This window comes from Lolium perenne, chromosome 1, assembly GCF_019359855.2.
Source record: "Lolium perenne isolate Kyuss_39 chromosome 1, Kyuss_2.0, whole genome shotgun sequence".
Taxonomy (NCBI): domain Eukaryota; kingdom Viridiplantae; phylum Streptophyta; class Magnoliopsida; order Poales; family Poaceae; genus Lolium; species Lolium perenne.
In genome coordinates, this window is record NC_067244.2 from 152,315,116 (window position 1) to 152,322,971 (window position 7,856).

A 7,856-nucleotide genomic window follows, 5' to 3' on the forward strand; every position below is an offset into this window, starting at 1 on the left:
AAGACTTAACTCATCAAGCAATAGATTCTTAATAGAAGGTTTTGAAGCAACACAAAGGATGATTAAGTTTCAGCAATTGCTTTCAACTTTCAACATGTATATCTCATGGATAATTGTCAACACAAAGTAATATGATGAATGCAAATAAGCAAGTATGTAGGAATCAATGCACACAGTTGACACAAGTGTTTGCTTCTAAGATAGAAAGAAGTAGGTAAACTGACTCAACATAAAGTAAAAGAAAGGCCCTTCGCAGAGGGAAGCATGGATTACTATTTTTGTGCTAGAGCTTTTATTTTGAAAACATATAAACAATTTTGTCAACGGTAGTAATAATTCATATGTGTTATGCATAAGACCTCATATAAGTTGCAAGCCTCATGCATCGAATAACAATAGTGCTCGCACCTTGTCCTAATTAGCTTGGATTTCCATGGATTATCATTGCATTACATATGTTTCAACCAAGTGTCACAAAGGGGTACCTCTATGCCGCCTGTACAAAGGTCCAAGGAGATAGATCGCATTTGATTTCTCGTTTTTGATAGATGTCAACTAAGGACATCCATACCGGGACAACATAGAAAACAGATAATGGACTCCTCTTTAATGCATAAGCATTCAACAATAGATAATATTATCATAAGAGATTGAGGATTAATGTCCAAACTGAAACTTCCACCATGATCCATGGCTTTAGTTAGCGGCCCAATGTTCTTCTCTAACAATATGCATACTCAAACCATTTGATCATGATAAATCACCCTTACTCCAGACAAGACGAACATGCATAGCAACTCACATGATATTCAACAAAGGTGTAATAGTTGATGGCGTCCCAGAAACATTGTTACCGCTCAACAAGCAACTTATAAGAAATAAGATACATAAGCTACATATTCTTTACCACAATAGTTTTTAGGCTATTTTCCCATGAGCTATGTATTGCAAAGACAAAGAATGAAATTTTAAAGGTAGCACTCAAGCAATTTACTTTGGAATGGCAGAGAAATACCACATAGTAGGTAGGTATGGTGGACACAAATGGCATAGGTTTTGGCTCAAGGTTTTGGATGCACGAGAAGCATTTCCTCTCAGTACAAGGCTTTGGCTAGCAAGGTTGTTTGAACCAAACACAAGTATGAACCGGTACAACAAAACTTACATAAGAACATATTGCAAGCATTATAAGACTCTACACTGTCTTCCTTGTTGCTCAAACACTTTTACCAGAAAATATCTAGACCTTAGAGAGACCAATCACGCAAACCAAATTTCAACAAGCTCTACAGTAGTTTTCCACTAATAGGTTTAAACTACATGATGCAAGAGCTTAAACATGATCTACTTGAGAGCTAAAAACAATTGCCAAGTATCAAATTATTCAAGATAATATGAAGCATTTTCTGTTTCCAACCAAATATCAATAAGTGCAACGGTTTTCAACTCCGCCATGAACATTAAAATAAAGCTAAGAACACTAGTGTTCATATGAAAAAGCGGAGCGTGTCTCTCTCCCACACAAGGATTGGTAGGATCCGAATTTATTCAAACACAAACAAAAATAAAAACAAATAGACGCTCCAAGTAAAGCACATATGACGTGACTGAATAAAAATATAGTTTCACTAGAAGTGACCTGATAAGTTGTTGATGAAGAAGGGGATGCCTTGGGCATCCCCAAGCTTAGACGCTTGAGTCTTCTTGAAATATGCAGGGATGAACCACAGGGGCATCCCCAAGCTTAGACTTTTCACTCTTCTTGATCATATATCATCCTCCTCTCTTGACCCTTGAAAACTTCTGCCACACCAAACTTCTCATAAACTTCATTAGAGGGGTTAGTACTCAAAAAACTTTAATCCACTTTGGTCCTGTAGTGACACATTGCAAGAACTCAATAAAACATTAGCTACAGCTCTCCACGTCTAGAAAGCCTTACTTAAAGTTCACAAGAGACAATGCAAAAAACAGAGACAGAACCTGTCAAATCAGAACAGCCAGTAAAGACGAATTTTTAAGAGGTACTTTCGTTGCTCAAATCAGAATACTCAAAACTAATGAAAGTTGCGTATATATCTGAGGAACACGCATGAAAATTGGCAAATTTTTCTGAGTTTCCTGCAGAGATACCTACTCAAATTCGTGACAGTTAGAAATCTGTTTCTGCGCAGAAATCCAAATCTAGCATCAACCTTCTATTAGAGACTTTACTTGGCACAACAATGCAATAAAATAAAGATAAGGAGAGGTTGCTACAGTAGTAACAACTTCCAAGATACAACAAAACAGTAGCAAAATAAAACATGGGTTATCTCCCAAGAAGTGCTTTCTTTATAGCCATTAAGATGGGCTCAGTAATTTTAATGATGCTCACGCAAGAAATAAGAGTTGAAGTAAAAGAGAGCATCAAGAAGCAAATTCAAAACACATTTAAGCCTAACCCACTTCCTATGCATAAGAATCTTGTACACAAATAAATTCATGAAGAACAAAGTGACAAGCATAGGAAGATAAAACACGAGTAACTTCAAAATTCTCAACATAAAGAGGGGAAACTTAATATTATTAAGATGCATATAGCCATGTTTCACTCTCTCATAATAACTTTCAGTAGCATCATGAAAAAACTTAACAATATAACTATCACATGAAACATTCTTATCATGAGCTACATGCATAAAATTATTACTCTCCACATAAGCATAGTCATTACTATTAATTGTAGTGGGAGCAAATTCAATAAGATAGCTATCATTATTATTCTCATCACCATAATCATCATATATAGGAGGCATATTGTAATCATAATTAATTTTCTCCTCGATAGTAGGTGGACTGAAAATATCATATTAATCATTGTAATCATAATAAATTGCAGGCATGGTATAATCATAATAACCTTTATCCTCCATAGTAGGTGGACTAAAAATATCATGCTCCTCAAAACCAGCTTCCCCAAGCTTAAATTCTTCCATAGCATTAGCAATAATAGTATTCAAAGAGTTCATGCTAATAACATTGCTACAACTATTTTGCAAACAAAGTTCCATGGGTTTTTTAATTCTCTCTTCAAACACATCATGTCCTAATTCAATATAAAGTTCATAAAGATCTCTAATTTTTTGTTGTTTTCCATTAAGCCTAACTAGTGAAAATAAAAACAAGAAACAAAAAGATATAATTGCAGGATCTAAAGGAAATATCTTCGAGCACTCACACACCGGCAACAGTGCTAGGAAATAGCTTAGTAGTCGGAGGATGTGAATACCTTTTACCTTACCTCCCCGGCAACGGCGCCAGAAAATAGCTTGATGTCTACGCACGTTTCTATTCCTGTAGACAGTGTTGGGCCTCCAAGAGCAGAGGTTTGTAGAACAGCAGCAAGTTTCCCTTAAGTGAATCACCCAAGGTTTATCGAACTCAGGGAGGTAGAGGTCAGAGATATCCCTCTGAAGCAACCCTGCAATTAAGATACAAGAAGTCTCTTGTGTCCCCAACACACCTAATACACTTGTCAGATGTATAGGTGCACTAGTTCGGCGAAGAGATAGTGAAATACAAGTATAATGGATGATTGTAAGTAGTAATTGCAATCTGAAATAAAGATGGCAGCAAGCAAACATGTAACAGAACTTGTTGGAAACGGTGTTTCAATGCTTAGAAACAAGGCCTAGGGGTCATACTTTCACTAGTGGACACTCTCAACATTGATCACATAACTGAATAAATAAATGCTACTTTCTACACTCTCTTGTTGGATAACAAACACCATTCATTGTGTAGGGCTACAAAAGCACACCTCAAGCCGGAGTAAACAAGCTCCACAACATCCGTAGTTCATATTAGAGTAACCTCTAGAGTGCATAATAGACCGTTGCAATTTAGACCGAGTACTAACATAGCATACACACTGTCAACAATAGCTATGAAAGGGGGAATAGATCACATCAATACTATCATAGTAATAGTTAACTTCATAATCTACAAGAGATTACAATCATAACCTATGTCAAGTACTACATGATGCACACACTGTCAACATTACATCATGGAGGAGGAATAGACTACTTTAATAACATCACTAGAGTAGCACATAGATTAATAGTGATACAAAGCTCATGATCACATAAAGATCACACCATGGGAGAGAGAGATGAACCACATAGCTACCGGTAGAGCCCTCAGCCTCGGGGGAGAACTACTCCCTCCTCATCATGGGAGACAGTAACAACGGCGATGAAGATGGCGGTGGTGTCAATGGAGATGACTCCGGGGGCACTTCCCTATCCCGGCGGCGTGCCGGAACAGAGACTTCTGTCCCCCGAAACGGAGTTTCGCGATGGCGGCGACGTCCCTGGAGCCTTTCTGGAGTTTCGTCAATTGTTTTAGGGTTTTCACGTCACGAGAGATTATATAGGCGAAGAGGCGGCGCAAGGGGGTGCCTGGGGGGCCCACCCCATAGGGCGGCGCGCCCCCCTCCTAGGCCGCACCCCAGTGTGGTGTGGGGGCCCTGGGCCTCCTCTCCGGCTCCCCTTTGGTGTTCTCGTCCGTCTCGGTGAAATAAGATGTTTGGCTTTTGTTTTGTCGAATTCCGAGAATATTGCCCGAACAGCCTTTCTGGAACCAAAAACAGCAGAAAACAGGAACTGGCACCTCGGCATCTTGTTAATAGGTTAGTTCCGGAAAATGCATAAAATTATTATAAAGTGTGAGCAAAACATGTAGGTATTATCATAAAACTAGCATGGAACATCAGAAATTATAGATACGTTGGAGACGTATCAGGAATCATCACCGGAGGACTCTACTTCATCATGCCCGCCTCCGGATTGATGCGTGAGTACTTCATCCTTGGACTATGGGTCCATAGAAGTAGCTAGATGGTTGTCTTCTCCTCTTGTGCTATCATGTTTAGATCTTGTGAGCTGCCTATCATGATCAAGATCATCTATTTGTAATGCTACATGTTGTGTTTGTTGGGATCCGATGAATATTGAATACTATGTCAAGTTGATTATTGATCTATCATATATGTGTTGTTTATGATCTTGCATGCTATCCGTTGCTAGTAGTGGCTCTGGCCAAGTTGATACTTGTAACTCCAAGAGGGAGTATTTATGCTCGATAGTGGGTTCATGCCTCCATTGAATCTGGGACAGTGACAGAAAGTTCTAAGGTTGTGGATGTGCTGTTGCCACTAGGGATAAAACATCGATGCTTTGTCTAAGGATATTTGTGTTGATTACATTACGCACCATACTTAATGTAATTTTCTGTTGTTTGCAACTTAATACTGGAAGGGGTGCAGATGCTAACCCGAAGGTGGACTTTTTAGGCATAGATGCATGCTGGATAGCGGTCTATGTTCTTTGTCATAATGCTCTAAGTAAATCTCATAGTAGTCATCATGATATGTGTATGAATCTCTATTTGTCAATTGCCCAACTGTAATTTGTTCACCCAACATGCTATTTATCTTATTGGAGAGACACCACTAGTGAACTGTGGATCCCGGTCCATTCTTTTACATCTGAAATACAATCTACTGCAATCTCTGTTCTCTGTTGTTTTCTACAAGCAAACATAATTCTCCACACCATACGTTTAATCCTTTGTTTACAGCAAGCCGGTGAGATTGACAACCTCACTGTTAAGTTGGGGCAAAGTATTTTGATTGTGTTGTGCAGGTTCCACGTTGGCGCCGGAATCCCTGGTGTTGCGCCGCACTACACTCCTTCACCAACAACCTTCACGTGGCCTTCATCTCCTACTGGTTCGATAACCTTGGTTTCTTACTGAGGGAAAACTTGCTGCTGTACGCATCATACCTTCCTCTTGGGGTTCCCAATGGACGTGTGCTTTACCGTCACAAGCAGCTCTTTTTCTGGCGCCGTTGCTGGGGAGATCAAGACACGCTGCAAGGGGAGTCTCTCACATCCAATCTCTTTACTTTGTTTATTGTCTTGCTTTATTTTATTTTCTGTTTTGTTTTCTTTCTTTATATCAAAAACACAAAAAAATTAGTTACTTGCACTTACTTTATTTTATCAGTTTACTTTTGTTTATTTCATCATGCTTCACCCTAAGTTCACTTTGAAAGATATATCGGTAGGGCATGGGTCCATCATTGGAAGAGATAATATAGAAGAATTTTTCACTCATGTTAGTACGGTTAAAGATTTTGAAGATAGATCCTTGGTGGAACTTGTTCCTAATTATGAAAGTGCTACTGTCTCTTTAGTACACATGTTGGAAGCTAGATTTGTTAATCTTAATCCTATAATACAACATATGTTTCTTACACTCTGTGATATGGAAGAAGGAGAAAAGAAAGATTTTGTTTTAGAAACCCTTCTTAGAGAATTTTGAGATGTAGCTAGAGAAGCTAGGAAAGTCTTTATTAAACATAAAATGCTTGGATGTTTTACCAATTTTGCAAATACCCTTGAAAAGATGGAAAAGGATAGGCTAAAATATACTAATAAAATCAATTGTGAGGGGGAGATTAGAATACCAATACCTAATAAACTCATAGGAATGCATGAGGCACTAGAAAAGAATTTTACTTGGATTGTTCCTGAAAATTTGTTTGAGGAGGATATTAAGCCTAATAGTAACGAAAGAGGAGTTTCTTACATATATAAGATACAATGCATAGTTGAGAAAACTCCAAACTCCTCTGTTGATGCTTCTTCTCTTGATGTTACTTGATTTGCACTTTCTGCACCTAGCTGAAAGGCGTTAAAGAAAAGCACTTCTTGGGAGATAACCCATGTTGGTTTTATTTATTTTGCTACTGTTTTGTTGAGTCTTGGAAGTTGTTACTACTGTAGCAACCTCTCCTTATCATATTGTTGTGCCAAGTAAAGTCTTTGATAGTAAAGTTGATACTAGATTTGGATTCCTGCGCAGAAACAGATTTTTACCTGTCACGAATTTGAGATCTCTCTGTAGGAAACTCGTAAAATGCTGAAAAAATTCATGCGTTATCCTCAGATATGTACGCAACTTTCATTCAATTTGATCTTTTTCATCTGAGCCTGTTAAGTGCCTCGAAAAAATATTCGTCTTTACGGACTGTTCTGTTTTGACAGATTCTGCCTTTTATTTCGCATTGCCTCTTTTACTATGTTGAGTGGATTTCTTTGTTCCATTAACTTTCAGTAGCTTTGGGTAATGTCCAGAAGTGTTAAGAATGATTGTGTCCTCTCTGAACATGTGAATTTTTGATTATGCAGTAACCCTCTAATGAGTTTGTTTTAAGTTTGGTGTGGAGGAAGTTTTCAAGGGTCAAGAGAGGAGGATGGTATAATATGATCAAGAAGAGTGAAAAGTCTAAGCTTGGGGATGCCCCCGTGGTTCATCCCTGCATATTTCAAGAAGACTCAAGCATCTAAGCTTGGGGATGCCCAAGGCATCCCCTTCTTCATCGACAACTTATCAGGTCACCTCTAGTGAAACTATATTTTTATTTCATCACATCTTATGTGCTTTACTTGGAGCGTCTGTTTGTTTTTGTTTTTGTTTTTGTTTGAATAAAATCGTATCCTAGCATTCCTTGTGTTGGAGAAAGACACGCTCCGCTTTTTCATATGAGCACTGGTGTTCTTAGCTTTACTTTTAATGTTCATGGTGGAGTTGAAAACCGCTTTGTTGATTGCTATTTGGTTGGAAACAGAAAATGCTTCATGTGGGAAATGGTATATGTCTTGAATAATTTGATACTTGGCAATTGTTTTGAGCTCTCATAGATCATGTTTAAGCTCTTGCATCATGTAGTTTAAACCTATTAGTGGAGAACTACCGTAGAGCTTGTTGAAATTTGGATTGCATGATTGATCTCTCTACAGTCT